The following is an 18,985-nucleotide window of genomic DNA, read 5'->3' as shown; positions in this document are numbered from 1 at the left end:
TAATTAAAATGTTGAGAATGTGAATTTTATTGTACAGTTAAATCAAGGTGGCTTGTAAACTGCCTGTGTTGAACATGAGCTTTAATAGAAGCAATGCGCTGTCCTCAGAAGCGATATGATGCACCTCCAGTGTCTTATTGCCTAACCACCTCTCCCGGTTTTACTGCTTTGTTGTTTTAAAGGCACGGTTCATAGGTGTAGAAATGGCAGAGTTTAAACCTCATGAATTAGCTTTGAAAATAAAGATGCCACATGTGTATTTTATGCATTATTATTATTATTACAGGTATATAACAAACTGCCTGGATCATGCCAAGTTAAAACCAGCCGACAACTCTTGTTGAGACTTGGTTACTCTATGCAAATCTTTGACTTGGTTAGCTAGAATAGGCATAGTGTAGCAAAATAAGCAAGGGCATTTTGCATAGCATAGCATGAAGGGGCTTCTAATTTTGCTTGTGTGACTTTTCTTGTTTTTAGCAATGCACCAGGAATGAGAAGGTAATGAGATAAATCTTTTGATGTAAAGAGTATGTTTGGTTAAATATCTTGATGATTAAAAAGAAAAAGAGGGGAAAAAAATACAAAACTTTGGCATTTCATTTTACAGCATGCTGAAAGAAAATACGAGGAGAATGTGTTTTACCAAAACCCCCTGAAGGCCTTGAGAATGTTTTAGTACTGTGGATGTGTCATGTTTATGTGCTCTTTCATTAATCTCTGGGAGAAAAAAAATGACACCGCACATTAAATGTATTTTAGTTGATGGTATATGGCTTGTGTGTTTTGTGCACTTATAATGGGCTTTCATGGTCAGGATGTGAGCGATTCTCTACGGTGCCATGAGAGGGAGCTCTACACCAGCATACTGAATTAAAACAGGTAAATGACTAACCATGTTAGGAATGGAATACTATTTTGTTAATGCTGGCTGAATTTGGAACAGTATAGACTGTATACTGCATACTAATAAAAAATAGTAAGTTAACTATAACGCATTATGATAAAAAAATTCAAATAAAACATTGTCACATAGTCTCATTATATTGCGTTTTGATACATTGTCAAATGATCGTATCACATTGCATGTTTAATTCATTTAGTAAATAGTAATTTTATTTCAAAGTATTATGATTTTTTTTTATATACAGATTGTTTCCAAATTAGCTTCTGGCAGAACAATCAAATGAGTCAAGAAATAGATACTGAGATGTTTAGCAAATGGAGTAGATAACATTCTTACTTTGGCATTATTGATATATTATTATAGGATTTATTATTATTTCTAGATAATTTCTAGGTTTTTCATAGGCCAATAATTTATTTTATTTAAAAATGATACTGAACACAATTTAAATAGATTTTGAGAGGAACAATGCACAACAAAAGGAGGAAGAAATAAAAATATACCCTGGCAAACAACTTTGAGGTCTTATACAAATGAAATATTAGAGCAAATCGTTTTTCATGAGTTGACCTCTACTTTTTTATTTTATTATTATTTATTTTATTTTTTTGCCTTACAACAATACCCACCCACTTCCTTATATTAAACCTGATTTCTTATTATCAACAGCAGGTTGATATCTTAAGCACAACATTTGGTCTGGCACAAATTACTATTTTTTTAGGGGTATAAAAAGATTATGAACATTGACTCATTATTTAATTCAAGCATCAATTTTGACTAATCTGCCATAACCACTTAATTTTCCCATACACTTAATACTCATGATTCAATAGATTATCTTCAGTGGGAAGGAAGTATGACAAAAAAAAAGAAAAAAAAAAGCAGTCACAAAAAAAAGGCTGTATCCTCTAGGGGGCCCCAGAGAACCATAAAACTCCCTAAGTGCAACCTCATTTATTTCCTGTAACAATTACAGAAACAGCACTGCGATGCAATTAACCTATTTTTAAATACAATTTTATTAGGGCAGTTTATCCCAGATAAAGAGAGGCTTAAAATAGGACGAGGTGAGGAATAATTAGCTTGCAGTCATCTTGCCACGCATGTGAAACGCTCTGGCTGAGAACTGTGTTGCTTCATTAAAATGACTGAACTGTAAACAGAGACGGAGAATTAATTTTCTCTTAATGTACAGCGTCAATTAAACTGACCTCTTGATATGTCATCAAAAGAAAACAAACAAGAATTAAGCACGTATCAAAGATAAACATGACTCAGAGCTTATATAAGAAAACAATCACATCCAATTATCACTATATAGTGGTGCAGGCCTTGATCTAGACCGAGGTTAACAAGCTAAGTGAATACAAATACACACTGTATTCACACTCTTGTCTCTTGAATGACTTGTCTAATGCATTTATAGCTTATTATTATTATTATTATTATTCATTTGTGCTCTTTATTATATACTACATATTAAATAAAATGTATTCAATATTACTATTGTTTAAAAAAAAACATTGATAAAAGGTTGTTTTAACTATATTAAAGGTGGAGAAGGTTTGTAAAAGGTTGAAGACCATTAGCTTTAAAGCCTGACCAAAAAAAAAAAAGTACTAATATTTAATAGTTTACTGAACCAAATATTTTTGTAAAGGTTTTTCATATGTGTTTTCAGGCATTGTGGCTTTTCTGGTTCACATAGTGGTATAGTGTGAATATGGACATAAACTGAAAAAAAACTTAGAGCCAACTAAACAAAAATATGCAATTTGGTGATGTTGATATTTACTGTATATATAAAAGTTAAAATTATAGTCTGATAGCCTATAATGTAAATCAATGATATTTTTATAACATTAGATCCCCAATGATATGTCTTATTGTTATGTCTTATTTAAATGCATAGTTCAAATATCAGAAACGATTCTGTAAGTTTTACAGGCTTAAGCAATAAAAAATCTGATGATGAGAATAAAATCTAATGGCATACCCCAGCAATCTCACGGTTTGTCCAAATTCCTGTGGAGTGTGGTCTACAATGCCCCCCTAAAAAAAGGAAGAAAAAAAGTAAAAGAGTAGCTCTTTAAAGTGAGAATGGAGTTGGAAAAGGCTCATTGTACTGAATGTGGAGCTTGCATGAAGTTTTCTTCTCACTAAAAGGTCTAGATATGTGAAAGTATGGTCTATTCTTCATCTGTAAAATTAGAAGTTTTTGGAGACTGTATCCTTAAAACTTAAAAATATTTGCTCCTGCTGTGCACATGGACGAATGTTCAAACTCACACATTTTCCTCTAGCCGCCATCTGCATCAAATTGGACACTGGCATGAAGAAAGTGCCGTGCGAGTCTGGACTGTTGGTGGTCTCGCTTCTCTTAAGTCCTGCCCCATGATTATTCACCTTCCTTCAGACTGTGAGTGCTGAAGATGCATATCTGAGTTAAACAGCCATTCGCGGGCTTAAATCAAGACAAATCAGCTTATTCAGATTCAGACGTCCATGTATCTTTAAGCCTCCTCAGGCCCCAGCCTGGCAAAATGCCATTTTCTGCCTGTTCTTTATGATGCTAATAGACTTCCATATCTAATAAATCCCTGTAGATTTGAAATGTGGAGATGTTATGGCTCGCTTGTTGGAATCCCCCCTCCGACCCCCCTCAACACACATACACTTTATACTTTTTCATTCATCCCACGACTCATTTTGCTCCCGCTGCTCCTCAAAACACGTGAAAATGCCTGACCAGCACATACTTCCTGGTGGTTTCTTGGTGAAAAACCTTGTAGGTGTGAGGAAGAGAAAAATCAAACTTGAAAACATAAATTAAGGTGCAGGAGGGCTTGTGTTACGCCACAAGGTTTTAGCACTGCTAAAGCATGTCTGCCCTGGAGGTGGCCTGGGCGGGCTGTAAATTTCCTGCCTGCTCTGGTGCTTGGAAGAAAAGCCTCTTTTGGTGCTCTGGTCGAGCTTTCGGATGGCCTGCGGAAGTGGGCTTTAGTAGAATAACATGTATGTAAACACGCAAAAGGAAAATAATCAAACTGGTCATTTTATTGCTTTCATCCCTCCATCCCTAAAAAAAAACAAGTAACAAGGGAATCCATTCATGTAAGGAAATGTGCTGCTGAGCTGTACACTGCGTCAGATTAGTTTATCCTCAGTACCTTCCAAACTTTTATTTGGGCAGCTTCCTTACACTTTTCTTTTCTAAATCAGTGTTGGCAGCCTTTTTTTTTTAATCATTATAGTGGGTGGAAAATTGACTTGGCAAGTAACACATACATTCTGCTCTGAGTGGAATGTCATCTGTTTAAAGGGATAGTTCACCCAAAAATGCCCTCAGGGCATCCAAGATGTAGGTGACTTTGTTTCTTCAGTAGAACAACAACAAAGAATTTTAACTCCATAAATCATTTAAACCGTTGCAGTCTGTCAGTCATATAATGGAAGTGGATGGGAAACACGGTTTTGAGAGTTAAAAAAAAAAAAAAAAAAAAAACATGCACAAACAGAACCAAATTAAACCCTGCGGCCTGTAATGATACACTGATGTGTAAAGACATGAAAAGATCAGTGCAATAACTCAACAGTATTCATATCGTTTTTTACCTCTGATTCACCGCAATGTCCGAACTGTCCTGAGCGTGTTTACATCTTCATGCAGTGTGTGAGATGCGTCTTCTTCTTCTTCTTCTTCATCTCACTTTACGTCAGATTGCAGACTCATAAGTGCATTACCGCCATCTATCTCTCAAATGAACCATTGATACTCCTAATTGAGATTGTGGATAAAGTGTCAATGGTCCACTGGAGAGATAGGTAGCAGTAATACACCTATAATCCTGGATCTGCCGTAAAGCAAGAAGAAGAGGCGAACACACCTCAGATCCAAAACAAGCTGTTTCTGAAGCTTGATTAAATGAACGCTTTGTTTATAATGAGGAGGATGTTTTAAAGCTATGAAACTTGCAGGATGTTTAATGGTACAAATATCTCTTATATGCCAAAAGATCAAGACAAATTTGATTTCTCATGTTATGACCCCTTTATATTAACATGCTGATGAAATTAGATAGCTGAAAAGATCAGATACATTCACCCATCCTTTTATAAAATCTTACCAAACTACTACCCCGGGTTGTTTTGCTGCTTTAAAACATTCTTGCTTTCTTCTTTTGACTCTTACATCCACTGGATGGCCTCTTGTCTTCTTTCTTCTCACATACATCTTGGCTTGAACTGGTCCTTCAAGGGTTTCTCTTGAACCCTGACTACCGTCAGCAGAAGAGTGTATCATCAGCGTTTAAGCGCAGAGAGCAGAGGGCAAAAATCTGCTGACTGAGGTAATTTAGCCCCATGATGCATGTGCACTGAAGGCAGCACTGTCTTTTTAATAGTCATGTGTCAAGATTAGTAAGGAGGAAGGTGCTGGAGGCTGTAAAACCTGACAGATTGGGATAAATTTATTACATTTTGTTCACAAGACAGTAAAAAAACTTTTATGAACACAAAGTGACATTGTGAAGTTCGTAAAGGTTTATGCATACTGCCTTGTTTTAAAACTTCTGATATTGCTTATTGATCCTACACTTATCCATTACCACACCATTCATCAGGGGCTTTTTTATGAGCTTGTCTTGAGAAATTGACAGCTCATTTTCTCTGCTGTGACACAAAGAGCCAAACGTGTGGATTTGGAGCTAAATTGAAGGTTATGTATTCTTTATGGTGCGATGATCAATTGTAACCTCTGCCTGTCTGCAGCGGCCTATTTTAATGAGGGAGCCGAGACCAAACTCTGTGTCCTGAGAGAAGAGCCTCAAAAAGAGAATAATAAAGTTGGACAATCGACACATGGAGGATTGTGTCAGAGAAGTAAATGGGGGCTCTTTTTTCCTCCTCGAAAGGTCAATTATGTTCGGTGACAGCTTCCTCTCAGGTAGTTACCCTGTCATCTTTCTCTCTTCCCTCACTGCAGACTCCACTACATATTTAATACTTTTTCCTGACTTATTTCAATCCACCATCAGACGGAGGCCCAAATTGGCAGGGGTGAGAAAAGAAGGTGAATAATTCTCTTCTGCATTAACATGGTTGGGAGATGGATTGCCCTTTCGCGTCTGGAGAACGCGAGTAGAGGCCAAAGGAGCATAGGTGAGAGAAGGTAGGAAAATGACATTGTTCAGCCTTGGGAATGCCGTCGCTCTTTAATCCGGCACAGATCGCAATTCTCCCTTGCGACGCCGCCTGTGACCTGCTGATGTCTCACAAGGTTCTTTCTTCTTTTCATATAGACTTAATTAAGTAAGCTGGGATTGAAAATCAGGAAATAAGAGGTCAATTTACAACTTATAGAATGGAGAGATCAAATCAACTCGCTGGCAATTAACAAGGGAATGAGTGAGAATAAAAGATGGGATTCTGCTGCCGAGGGCCTCTTTTAGTACTAGTGCCATAAAGGATTAGTCAGAAGGTCATCTGAAACCACTGAATGACCTTGAAGATTAGACCCCCATGCAGACTCCACTCTGTCCCATTGTAACCAATCTAGGTCGCCTCAAGGATGGATCTGAGCTTCCTTTGAGGCCCATGGCAGCTCCGGCTGGGGCTCTTCTGCTCTGTGAGCTCCCGCGCTGATCAACCTCTGTGTCACTGTATCGTTTACAGGAGGGGGGCTGAAAGTTTTTAAAGTGCATGCATAATGAAAGGACTTTTCTGCTTCAAATCGAGTTTTTGAAAATCAGCGAACACTTCAGTAAAACAGAACTGAGAGTCTGAGCCATCATTTGAAACCCGCACCATGTGACCGACTTGTACAAAATCTGTCTGGAAGAACTGGCCAGATATCAAACTTGAATTGGTACTTGTCCATCCCAACAGATTTGTGGAAAATGCTGGCTCTAATATGACTAGAGAATGCAATTTATATTTTTGGACAAGAATATTTCCTTACATATTCTAAGATTGAAAATGTGTTTTAGTGATTTAAAAATATATATATATTTATATAAAATTCCAAATAAAAGTTCCTGTGTCATAAATGAAAATAAAGCAACTCTAAAAGCCTGAGGATGCCATATTGAAAATGTATGTATTTATTTATTGTAATGAAATAATCAACCAATCAATTTTTTATTATTATTATTATTTTTTGTTTTTTTGGTGTAATGCTATACATTTAAGATTTATTTTGAAATGTATTTAATATGTTTACATTAGATCAGGACTCTTTAATGTGGTCTTTAATTTTGGATTCTTTTTATATTTATGATAATTTATTTAAAAATATATATATTTATTTAATTTTTACAGTCTAGTGTGCCTGACTTTGTTTTTCTGTGCATCTGTTTGCTTGCTCATGTGTTTAAATGTTTCATGATAGATGTTTGTGTAAACTCCAGTGAGCCTCCAGCTGTGTTTTCCTGGGTCCCTTTCTAGTTAAATGAATCTCCAAACTAAATAAACCAGAGCAGAGTCTGATTAAGACCCGAATTCCTCCCTGTGGGCCTTGCTAAAAGACCTCCTCACCTGGACATCAATATGCAGATTAGAGATTAAAAACACCATCATAGGAACCATGCAGAAGACATTACAGAAACCAGCACCCAGTGAACCAACAGGGGGAAGCAGTAGTCCGCACTTCACCAGGTCTTCACGGTCAGTATATGATGTCTGAATGCATATTGCAGTCTGATAGCAAAGATCGTGTCCTGTATATTGTTCTGTGCATATTATTTAATGTTTTATGTTGGGTGAAAACAAACACACTTACATTTCAGGCTCTGTTGATGCTGACTTCAGTTTCTGTATGCTTGGGGTGCCAGAGACCTCGATTCTGTAATATAAATCAAAACAAATGTTAGTCACAGAAGGTCTCTAAGATACAAACTTAAAAAGGTTTTCATTAAATATTTTCATTTGAATCTTATTGAACTGAAATGTATATAGAACTATAAAAACTCAATTGAGCACATGCAAAATGTGATTGACCCCGAAGTTGGATTGATAGAATAGCAGAAAGAAAAAAGAGAGTGCACAAATGTATTTAATTGGTGCTTGACCTCACTGCATGAAGAATGCAAGAAAATGATCACACAATATGCCTCTGCCAACTACAACACCAACACACAAAATGTCTTTCACGGTTATACTGTTGCAAAAGCCTTGTGTAATAATCACTGTTTACACTACTTAATATGCCATAATATAATGGAACAGAGAAACAGCTGTCCAAACTGAACTAAATTCATGACTGTCAAACACAGAGAGAGAGATTATCATGGAACACGTACACAAATATTAAATTATTAGGGCTGTCAATTAAACATGTTAATTTAGCATGAAGGATTAAAAAATATTCAATTAATTGTGCCCATGGCCATGTTCATGTAAAAAAAGAAAAAGAAAAAAAAAACCTGTTACAAACGATACGCAGGTTACATCGTTAGGCCAGTAGGTGGCGACAAATAAATTATTTCACTTATTTCATTCATTTCGAATCTGGAGCAAAAGCTGAATTTGCAGCATCATTACTCCAGTCTTCGGTGTCACATGATCCTTCAGAAATAATTCTAATATAATTTGCTACTCAAGAAACTTAAATAATAAAAATGTATTATTACTGCAGCTTCATATTTGTGTGGAAACCGTGATATATTTTTCAGAATTTATTTTATATATAGTAACAATGTTATGTAATGTTATGTAATGCCATAGTTTCTTAAGATTTACTTATGCTTCTGATGATTTTGGGAAATGCAGCGCTATTTGAATGAACACTGTGAGCCATGCGTTAGCAGCAAATTGATTGTTTCTGTTTTCCGATGTTCTGATGAGCAGGAGAAATGGTTCTTTCCAACACAATTATTCACTAATATAGTCTATTCTTCCAGTTAGAAACTTATTTTATGCACCAAAGTTCTTGAACAATAAATACAATTAATGGTTAAAAAAATGCACTTTAGAAGCTATATTTTTTATGTGAGGCTTGATCGAAAGTATCGATAGCTAAGGATCGATCCGTCCAACGCCGTCCTCAAGTTAAAATAAGTTAAACTTTTACTGGTCTCCATACCTTGTGTTTTCTCTGTTCTCTTGCCTTCCTCTGGCATTTTTAAAAGCAAAAACTTGTTCTGTGCGAATGGCCTCTTGCTCGTATTGCTTGAAATGTGTATATATTTCAAGCCACTTTTTGTAATAGCTGTTCAATGCTTCACTGGCTTTCCACAATAATGTAATGTAATTTCATATAATCCTTTTTTTTTTTTAGAATGAACACTCTTAGAGGTCAATACACCATTCAGCCTAGATACTAGCACTGGAATCTGAGGTTGGCCTACAGTCATAAATCTCACTTATTTGAGTACCAATCCTTGAAGAAAATGAAGAATAATACAGTCACCTACATAATCCCTTTCTTATTTCTGACGATTTAAAGTCTTGGACAATGCTGCCATTGCTGGGATCCCACTTAAACCCCTCTCTCTTTGCCGAGGAGCCGAGAACCCAAACCTCCAGAACTTCAGTCAGAGTCGGTGTGTACCGAAAGTGTTGGTTTGGACCCAGTCTTCCTCTGAGATATGTGGCGACTTAAAGTTGGATTCCATTTTCACTTTCCAGGTAATAAGAAAAGTTTCTTCTTTCGTCTGTGCCGCTCACTGGAGATAAAGCCCTGGAATGACTTTGAGATGGAGAGATCTTAACACCACATAAGGCACCAAGAAGCTCTTCTCAACTATTATTACAGCTCTTGAAAAAAGAAAGGAGGAGATATGGAGAGAGAGCAAGGAAGGGAAACAAGTTAGTCTGTAAATGCAATGGAACCTGGTTACAATTAGAGGGTGATTTCCAAAAAGGTCAATGAATTCAGATAATATCCTTAGAGGGAGGAAATTTAATACCCTTTTTTGCTGAATTAATTAATTGTAATATTAGGCTCACTCATGGGGGCTCTTTCTTGAGTGATTAAGCGAGCACATATCTTTAAAAGAGTCCTCAGCCCTCATGAGTGTTGTGCCTTTGAACCCAGTGTGTGTAGGATATATTTATATATAATGCATGAGCCTAAAATAATATACATAAATGTGATCTTACTTTCATCCGAGAGATGCTACAATTATTCGTACGAATCTCTTTTGCTCCATTAACTCTCTTTCAGCTTCATCTGAACAAACTTACAGTTCCTTGATCATTAATTTGTTTCTATATCAGTATGCTTAAATAAATACTTTTCTAGGACAGGAACCTGAGACCGACAGAATTGTTTAGGAATGCGTTCATAACTTATATAATAACTTTCATCACACAACTAACGCACACGACATGCGAACAAAAATGATCCTATGTTTGTTCCCATGAATTAGGAAATTGTTCCTTCATTTATTCATTTATTCCCTTAATATAAATTGTGGACAGGCCACATTACACTATTCTTTTTGTACTGACAATAATTGTAGAACTTAATTATCAAATGTAAAATATATTTGGCTCATAATTCCAACTTTCGTTAAGAAAAATCGTTATAATAAAGATAATTAATAATATTATTATTAAAAATATAATGAAATAATATTAAATACTTTTATTATTATGTAAATTCATCACTAAACAATACAGTTATCAACAGATAATAATTTAGAAAGTAACAAATTAGTCAATAGTTTCATACAGTATGTTGTAAATTTTTATATATCTTACCTATATAGACTTTTGGGAACGATCTGTAAAAATCTAGCATTCAGTTGGTAAAGTGTCAAACTCATCACCCATTTCATAATCAAACTTAATATTCTAGACTGTTCTAGCCTATGTATTTATTCCTGCCTGGCACATTCAATAAAAAAAGATGCGGCATTCTCCTTGATGTTGCTTTCATGTTTCCATCTTTCCGACCTACAAACCCCCATTTCTTTCCCCTCTGTTTTCAGGAGTCTGTGTTGTCCCAGGTCCCCTTTCCTGTCAATTGCTTTGCCTCTGGGAGAGCTACACAAAGACCTGCAACATGACAGCTTCCTTAACCTGCTGCCAACAGTCCCATATCAACCCCTCATAATGCGTCATGTCCAGCAGGAAAATAACGTCGCTCATTCCCTCTCAGACTGGCAAATGTGTCAGTCACTCCCTACCCACTGATATGTCAATCAAGCAGTTGCTTTTGAAATCATGCTTGGCTTCTTTTTTTTTTTTTTTTTTTTTTTACAGCTCTGCAAATTTACAGAACCATCACAAAGTATCATTGTTCGGTTCGAAATTCTGTTGGCATCTCATCATGGCGTTCTTTTTGAGCTTGATCTCTCTGTTGGTTGTCATGCAGGATTTTATTTGTGCTGGGTGCAAAAGGTTAGAGGCATGCCCACCTTTATCATTTACAGGGCTTTTTTTGTTGATCTCTGGTAACTTGTTTATCCAAAATGTTCTCAGATCCAAGGGCTGAAACAGGAAACCGTATTTTGCTGAGCGAAGGATGTTTGTATGACGTCACACATAGTGATTTTTCTAAAACATCCTCTCGCCAAGTTCAGGGGTTAATGTCCCGGTCTTGTAACCTGCTCTCCTTTTAATGAGCATTTGTAGAAAATGGTTGGGAGTGTGCTCTTAAATCCTCCTCACACATCCTCGCTTCCCCCTTCCAAATCTGACAATTCAGGTTTCTTCCACCGGTAATGATCAAAGTCGTATTAAAACGATGCTCGTTTCACACAGGAGGGGGGCAGGGGGCAATGCGGCTGCCTCTAGCTTCGGTTCCTGAATTAATTTCCAGATGAAAATGTTGGTTTAGCACAATCAAGTGATGTTATAAACATCCCTCTATACCTCAGGCATTGTGCTACCATTCTCTGACCTTGCTAAACATTCAGGTGCAATTAATTATTTCAGCGAGATCTAGCGACTGTTTCAAAATGATTAGCCTCCCTGGGGGGGGAGGGGGGTTATTTTAAAAACACTTTCTCATCATGAATTTTAATCATCCCAAAATGTATCGATTAATTATTAATTAAGTAACTTTAAGTGATGCCAGGTGGGTATAATTTCAAAAAGAATTGGAAAAATCCTTTTGGGGGTGAAGACTTTAAAGTACAGGCGCTGTGAATTTATGAGCCAAGTGTTGGCAGTTTGGTTTCTTTCATGTTCAAAACACTTTTTTCCTCCCTAAAGTGGGTCTTTGGTCATGTTTGGACAGAAGAGACTAACTATAGATATTTTTTCGGCTTGTTTGCACGGAGCGCCAGTTCTTCGCTTTCAGCCCCTGAGATATATTTAAAATTGAGTGCACTTGCTTTAAATGACAGAGTTGTACTATTTAACAGGTGCTACTGAGAGCCAATATGTGAATATGGGAACCTGTCTGAAAGTAATCTTGTCTGAAATGAGTACTTACATTAGCCCCCCCCCCCCCCCCCCCCCCAATGAAATGCGTGATAGCAGATTTTGCCCCCAATTAGTTAAAGGTGTCCTTAAAATCTACATTTGAACTGTTGAAGCTTAAATAAAAGAAAGCTCTTTGTTCTTTTTCTAAAAGCCGTAAAATGTCTATTAGAGTTTTTCCATTAATAATTTTTTTTTAAAGTGTTTACAAAAAGTGTTTAAAAAACTTATTTTTCTAGTAATTTTTATTTAAAAATATATATCTACACACTACTGTTCAAAAGTTTGGGGCTGGTATTATTTTTTTCATTGATGTTTTTGAAAGACGTCTTTTATACTCATCAAGGCTGCATTTATTTAATACAGACAACACAATAAAAGATTTTGCAATTTAATGTTATTAAATTTTAAAATAGCTATTTTCTTTTGATATATTTTGAAATGTTATTTATGCCTGTGATGACAAAGCTTAATTTTCAGAAGCCATTACTCTAGTCTTCAATGTCACAAAAACTATAAAAACATGATAGATGATAGATAGATAGATATAAAATATATCCAAATCCTGTTATCTTCTGCAACATTATGTTAATATACTGTTTATGGAGATTTATGCCTAAATAATGGAAAAATGGATCATGGATTTTGTACAATAAGCAATTCTGTGCCATTTCAACATATAAACCTGTCCAGTTGTTGCAACCTCTCTTGATTTTCTTTTTTGCTCCGTGAAAACGTCAAATGACGAGTTATTGAATTGTTCATAATTGCATTATAAATTATAAATAAATAACAAGCCCAGGTAAGGTGAGGTAGTTGTACTTCAATACCCCCCTAGTTCTGTTCAAATAGCTGTATATTAACCTATGCAGCAGGTCCTGGGTGAAACACTGCAAATTACAAATTACCTGCCTGATTATGGCTGACCCCAAATATCCTACAGGCATGAATATTCATTACAAAATCTGTCCCAGTCTCAAAAAATTATTAATTTTTTCCTTCTCTATCTCCTCTCACTCTCTCCGTCTCTTTTCTCGTCTGGGTGGACTGTGAATAAGAATGATTAATGAAATTCTCACACATACAAATTCATCATTCTCAGGGAGCTGGAATGGTAATAAGGATCCAATTAAAGACACAGTAGGAAAAGAGCAGTGGGGGCTTTAGATTTGCACTGCACTTTGACTGCGGTGAGGGCAAGTGAGATAAAGAAGTAGAATCACTTAGTTTTGCACAATGTGCTCCAGTGTCCTTTGAAATGCATTTTTATGATACAAAACTATTTTTATTTTAAAGCCTTAAAAAAAAGGGGGAAATGACATATTACAGTAGTCAGTCCACTGCAGTGTTACTGAGTGTATGACACCTTCGACCTCTGCTCTGTTGTGTTTACCGAGGCCTAAATCGTGTTTTCGGTTGCTCTGCACCCCTGCCTGTCTGCACACTGCTTAATTTCATGTTCGGTTGGATTCTAAGATGGCTCATCCGCCAGCCAAATATTTGTTGTGAGTTGGCAGGGTAATCTGTGCCTGAGTACATACACTTATCTTTGAAGCCGCCACTGGAAAGGAAGGATACTGGAGTCATGGAGGGCAGGAGGTTGTGTGCATGCTGAACCCGGTGATAACAGCATTTGGATAAATCCGCTGCACTGCCAATACTGCTTCAACCATGAGGCATAGGGCTGAATCCACTCTTTGAGACCACTTTAAAATGAACCTCAGGGTCTGCAATGGGATGCTGGTATAGTGGTGCTGTGCCAAAGTCTACCCACAAATGTACAGGTATATCTACATTATGATTGTTATATATATGTTTGTGTATATACAAACATATTCACACACACATATTCACACACACACACACACACACACACACATGAAAAGTGTTAATGTTGGTCATGATAATAATTTTTCTATCACTACTTAAATGGAATATGTGAATGAACAGAGTAAAAAAGGGATGTTGAATGAGACAAATTAACATTTGTTCTGTTGCCTGGCTTTTTCTGCCACACACACAATAACTTTGCCTGGGCTAATTAACAATTAGCACAGACTCAGTGGCTAATTGTGTTATTCCTCGTAATTAAGGGGCTAATTACTAGAATGTCAATTTAGATTTAATTACTAAGTGCTTTGGTAATTCCCAGTGAGCATAAGTTACCATTTTCTGATCCTTTTCCCTGTCTGTTCTTTTGACGGGTTTTCCATACACCTACCTCGTTCCCTTTTAATAAAAAAATTTGTGTGTGAGAGAGAGAGAGAGAGAGAGAGAGAGAGAGAGAGGAAATATGTAAATAAAAAATAAATGAGAGAGGTGTTGGCGCTTCCCAGATCTGTTATCAAGACTGTAAAGCTTAATGATTAATGAAAGGCTTTACCTCTGGGCCTCCAATTAGAGATCTTTTTTTGTGGTATTCTCTCTGTTGGAGAAGATTAATCTGTGTTGTTTAGTTTCCACTAATATTGCAACATGCTATGTAATTATATGCATGTATATATGTGAAAACTCTACTGCCAGTCTCGCCAATTGACCACTTTTGGATGCTATTGGTTTAAACATGGTCCAGTCCACCTGAGCAAATTGGCAACGGCCTTCAATTCCTCCAGCTCTCCTGTTCCGTCCGCATAACAGCTTTGATTTTCATCCTAACTGTCTGACTCCCTCAAACCGCTGCCAAAATACAATAGGACAGGGTATAATATATATAATTACACCCACTTACATTAGCCATTATGCCAGTGAAGCATTCCTTGGAAAATGACACACGACCTGTCAAGACTTCATTCACGCCATTAATAAGCATCATTAGTGTCTAGTTTGAATACCTCTCTTGCACATTGCAGTCATTTCAACATGTCATATATTTTAATTTGAGGCCAAAAATAGCTGTGTGGATATTATGCACTCTCACTGCTAGTCTTTGTGATCTCTTAATGGCCAGGAAGTTCAGAGTCTGACCTTGGATTTGCTCTCATTGGAATTAAAAATTCTCGGCCCTCAGGAACTCTCTGCCGAAAATGTGCCAGCGTGTCCTTGCTGTTGTTTGTGCGTTCACTTGAACCGATCAAAAATGATTTGCATCATATCATTAACTCACTCTTGAAGAATGCCCATGGGAATTGATACAGTTAGATTGAAGAGAAAAATAAGATTTCATAAATCCTCCCTTGAGCTTGATCTCAAATCTGGTTCCTTCTCTCTCTCTGGAAATCTCTCCATCCAGCATCCCTGTCCCCCAGAAGTGGCTCCGCTGCCCCTGATGACGAACTGATGAAAGGAAACATCTCCATGTTGCTGGAGCGCAACTGAACCTCCCACAGGTACTGCCGAAAAATAAAGACAATAAGTCATCCTTTGATCTGAGTAAGTCATTAACTTCACTATGCCTTGTTTACCGCTTTTGACAAAAGCAGCTTAAGGGGCTAATTAATTGTAAAAGTGCCGCACAATGGTTAATTAGCCGCCGTCTGTTGTCAGTGATGTACCTTGGTGGACTTTAGAGGCCTTCCTTCTCGCGCTCCTCCCTCAGTGCGTGCTGTGGTGAGGGGTGCCATTTCTCATTTGGGGCATGAGTGAGATTGTCTGACATTTTAGCTGCTAAGCCCATGGGAGGTCACCATCAGAGAATCCTCAAGGTCCTCTTTAAGGAACACTGATGTGTCATGTACACGCAGGCCATCTGAGGTTCAGGGGTAAATGGATTCACATATGCGGTAATTGACTGGCAGTAACTGGGTTAGAAGGGCAAATGGGAAGTGCCATATAAATGCATAGCACAATCAGCCGTGTCCCCACGCTTTGTTCAGACTAGAGTGATAATGAAATGAGAGACAGAAATGATGCTGTTGTGTACTTTGATTAAAATTCAGACTGCATAGTTGTCATAATGATCCAAGAGCGCATTTTCTATGGATGCATGATACTTTACAGGGTCTAAAGCAGCATTTCAATTGTTTCATTTCAAAATTATTCAAATATATAATTCAAATTAAAAGTAGATTTCAAAATAAAATAAATGTAATAAACAAATGTTTTACTAGACTCCTTTAACTATGAATAAAGACCAATTAAGTTATAATGAAACTTACCACCATATGCTCATGAGTCCCAGCATGCCCTTGCACTGCCCTGGCTGCACCAGTTATTACTGTTTACCTCCCACTGAGGAGATCTCATATCTTTCATTATCCCCCACTAAAGTACTGTTGTTTGTAAAGGAACCATCTATAGACAGACAATAGCATGCTTATTTACTAGGCAAGATCCAGAATGTGTGTATATCTTTTTCCCTTTTTATTTGTATTTTAAGTTTCTTGAAAACTAAATTTCTTTAAAAAGGGTAATCGGTATTGTTTAAATGAAAGGCATTTAAACTGTATAAGAATCATCTCTGTCCATTAGAACTGAAGGTTTAACTTGAGAACCTCAAATATACTTCACCCTCCTAAGGAAATAATAAAATCGTCTCCAAGACAAATGCCTCATGACCTTTCAAAGCCACCCTAGAGAAGTGTATTTTCCTCTGCTTTTGAGGTGGTTGAGACCACAGTGAAAGTTCACTCATTCTTCTTCTGCTTCTGCAGTCTTGCATGCTCCCATTTATTCAACAAAAAATAATAATAATAATAGATAGATTGTTTGTATTCAGTTTGATGCAAATTCTGTTTGCTAGTTAAAGGTTGCAGAAGGTCAGAAGAGTTAAAAATCGCCCCGGGGAGTGGCTCTGTTTATCCAGCTGCTATTTTGTTGAGAGATTCAGTGTTTTTCACAGGCATATTGTGAACAAGACTGGACAAAGCTGGTTTTTATAAGTCATCTTTGATGGTTGAGTTGTTTAGATGGCAACATTTACATTACAGCTACTTAGTATGTCTTAAAAAAATTATTTGCTGTTAATCAACAGTTCCAAACTTTAGTTGTAACTCAAAATATGACTGAGACAATATATATATATATATATATATATATATATATATATATATATATATATATATATATATATATATATATATGTGTGAAAGGCAAACTGAGGATGGGGTGGGGGTGGGGTTGGAGGTCTAAAAAAAATTACATTTAAATGAGAAAAAGCAGTCGACAGCCATTTTTTCTTGTGACATATTTCTCCCATTACAGCAAATTAAATTAATTAAATTAGGCCACTGATCTCTTTCTACTCCACAGTCGCATCAGCTGAGGTGTCATGAAATTTCTGTTTTATATTACAATGTTTATGTTTTTGTTCTATGTAACATCTCATTACATGTCATTGTGATGATAGATATCTTAACTTTGCATGCAACCACCTGAAAAACTAGCATTATCCAGTGGTGTTTTGTGGAAGTATTGTCTGTAAAGCAGAATATGAGGAGCATTCATACTGAACTCCAAGGTCAAGGAGCTGCTGCTGATTATCTGAAATTAATCAAAGCCCTGAGGGCAGCCTGCTGTATAGACTCACGAGCACATCAGGGATTTTCACTGCATGAAGCTGACTGCCCCGCATCATTTTCATATTCAGTTTTGGATATTACGATCTGACAGAATCTTGATAATAAGGGTGCGAGGGAGTCACGTGTCTGCCTCATGACTGAAAATAAAATTAATGTCATCATCTTCTTTTACAGCTTTAATCATTTATGTAATTGAAAGAAATGCTACAGTAGGCACCGCACACCGTGTCTTTTGATTCAATGCATATGAGTGACGTGACATACGGCCAAGTATGATGACCCATACTCAGAATTCGTGCTCTGCATTTAACCCATCCAAAGTGCACACACACAGCAGTGAACAAACACCATGAACACACACCTGGAGCAATGACCATTCTGACTGTGTGTACGTGTGCAGGGTTGCAAGAGTTAAACTGAGGGGATAAGAGGGGTCCTCCATGTCGACTCCACACCGGGGGGCCTCATGCACCCGCCACTCGCTTCCCATCTCCTTCAGCTCTCCTCTAGTGCTGCCGTGATTGGCAGAGATGTTAAGTGCCATTTGACACCTGAGAGGGTGAAAATTTGTGCGAGTGGGCAGTAATGAATTGGAGACGTCTACGCAATTAAAATCACTGTTAATTTCTCCAGGGAGATGGGGGCCCCTCCTGAGCCCATGAATCACAGGACAGGAGGAGGGCTGGAAAGAGTGAACGATGAGTCACTGGCTTTCCCGAACGGAGAAGAACGAGGGCCCCCACTGCACCTCTCCAGTCGTCGGTCGTTGAGCATATTTGATTAAGAACTTGATTTTTGTTCTGCTTCTCATTTGGTGGAAATGACTGTACTTTGGTTATCATCTGCATTTGGATATGACTGTAGCACTCGTGATGTTCTAATCAGCTTTTATTGATACTGATTGAGATATGCATTGTTTCAGAGGGAAGGAAGGAACCCGCGCCGTGTCATGCCAGATACTTGGTTTATTTCCTCACAAAAGTTACAGGAAGATCCTGTCACTCTGGTTTCCTGGCAGATGATTCGGGGAGTAACATTATAAACTGGGATATCGTTTTTGTTTGCACAGTTTGGCTAACGCAACACTTTCCACATTTCCTGCGGTTTGTTCAGCTTGATTTGTCCGCGATGACACAATGAACTCGTTTTACGATGCATTTGGTATTCTTTCAAGTGCTGAAATAATTTATGAGGAAATGTAGAAGTGTAATTTCTGTCAGAGTTCAAGCCAGTTTATAAAGCCTGTCAA

This window comes from Carassius carassius, chromosome 44 (genome assembly GCF_963082965.1).
Source record: "Carassius carassius chromosome 44, fCarCar2.1, whole genome shotgun sequence".
Classification (NCBI taxonomy): domain Eukaryota; kingdom Metazoa; phylum Chordata; class Actinopteri; order Cypriniformes; family Cyprinidae; genus Carassius; species Carassius carassius.
This window is presented reverse-complemented; position numbering follows the sequence as displayed.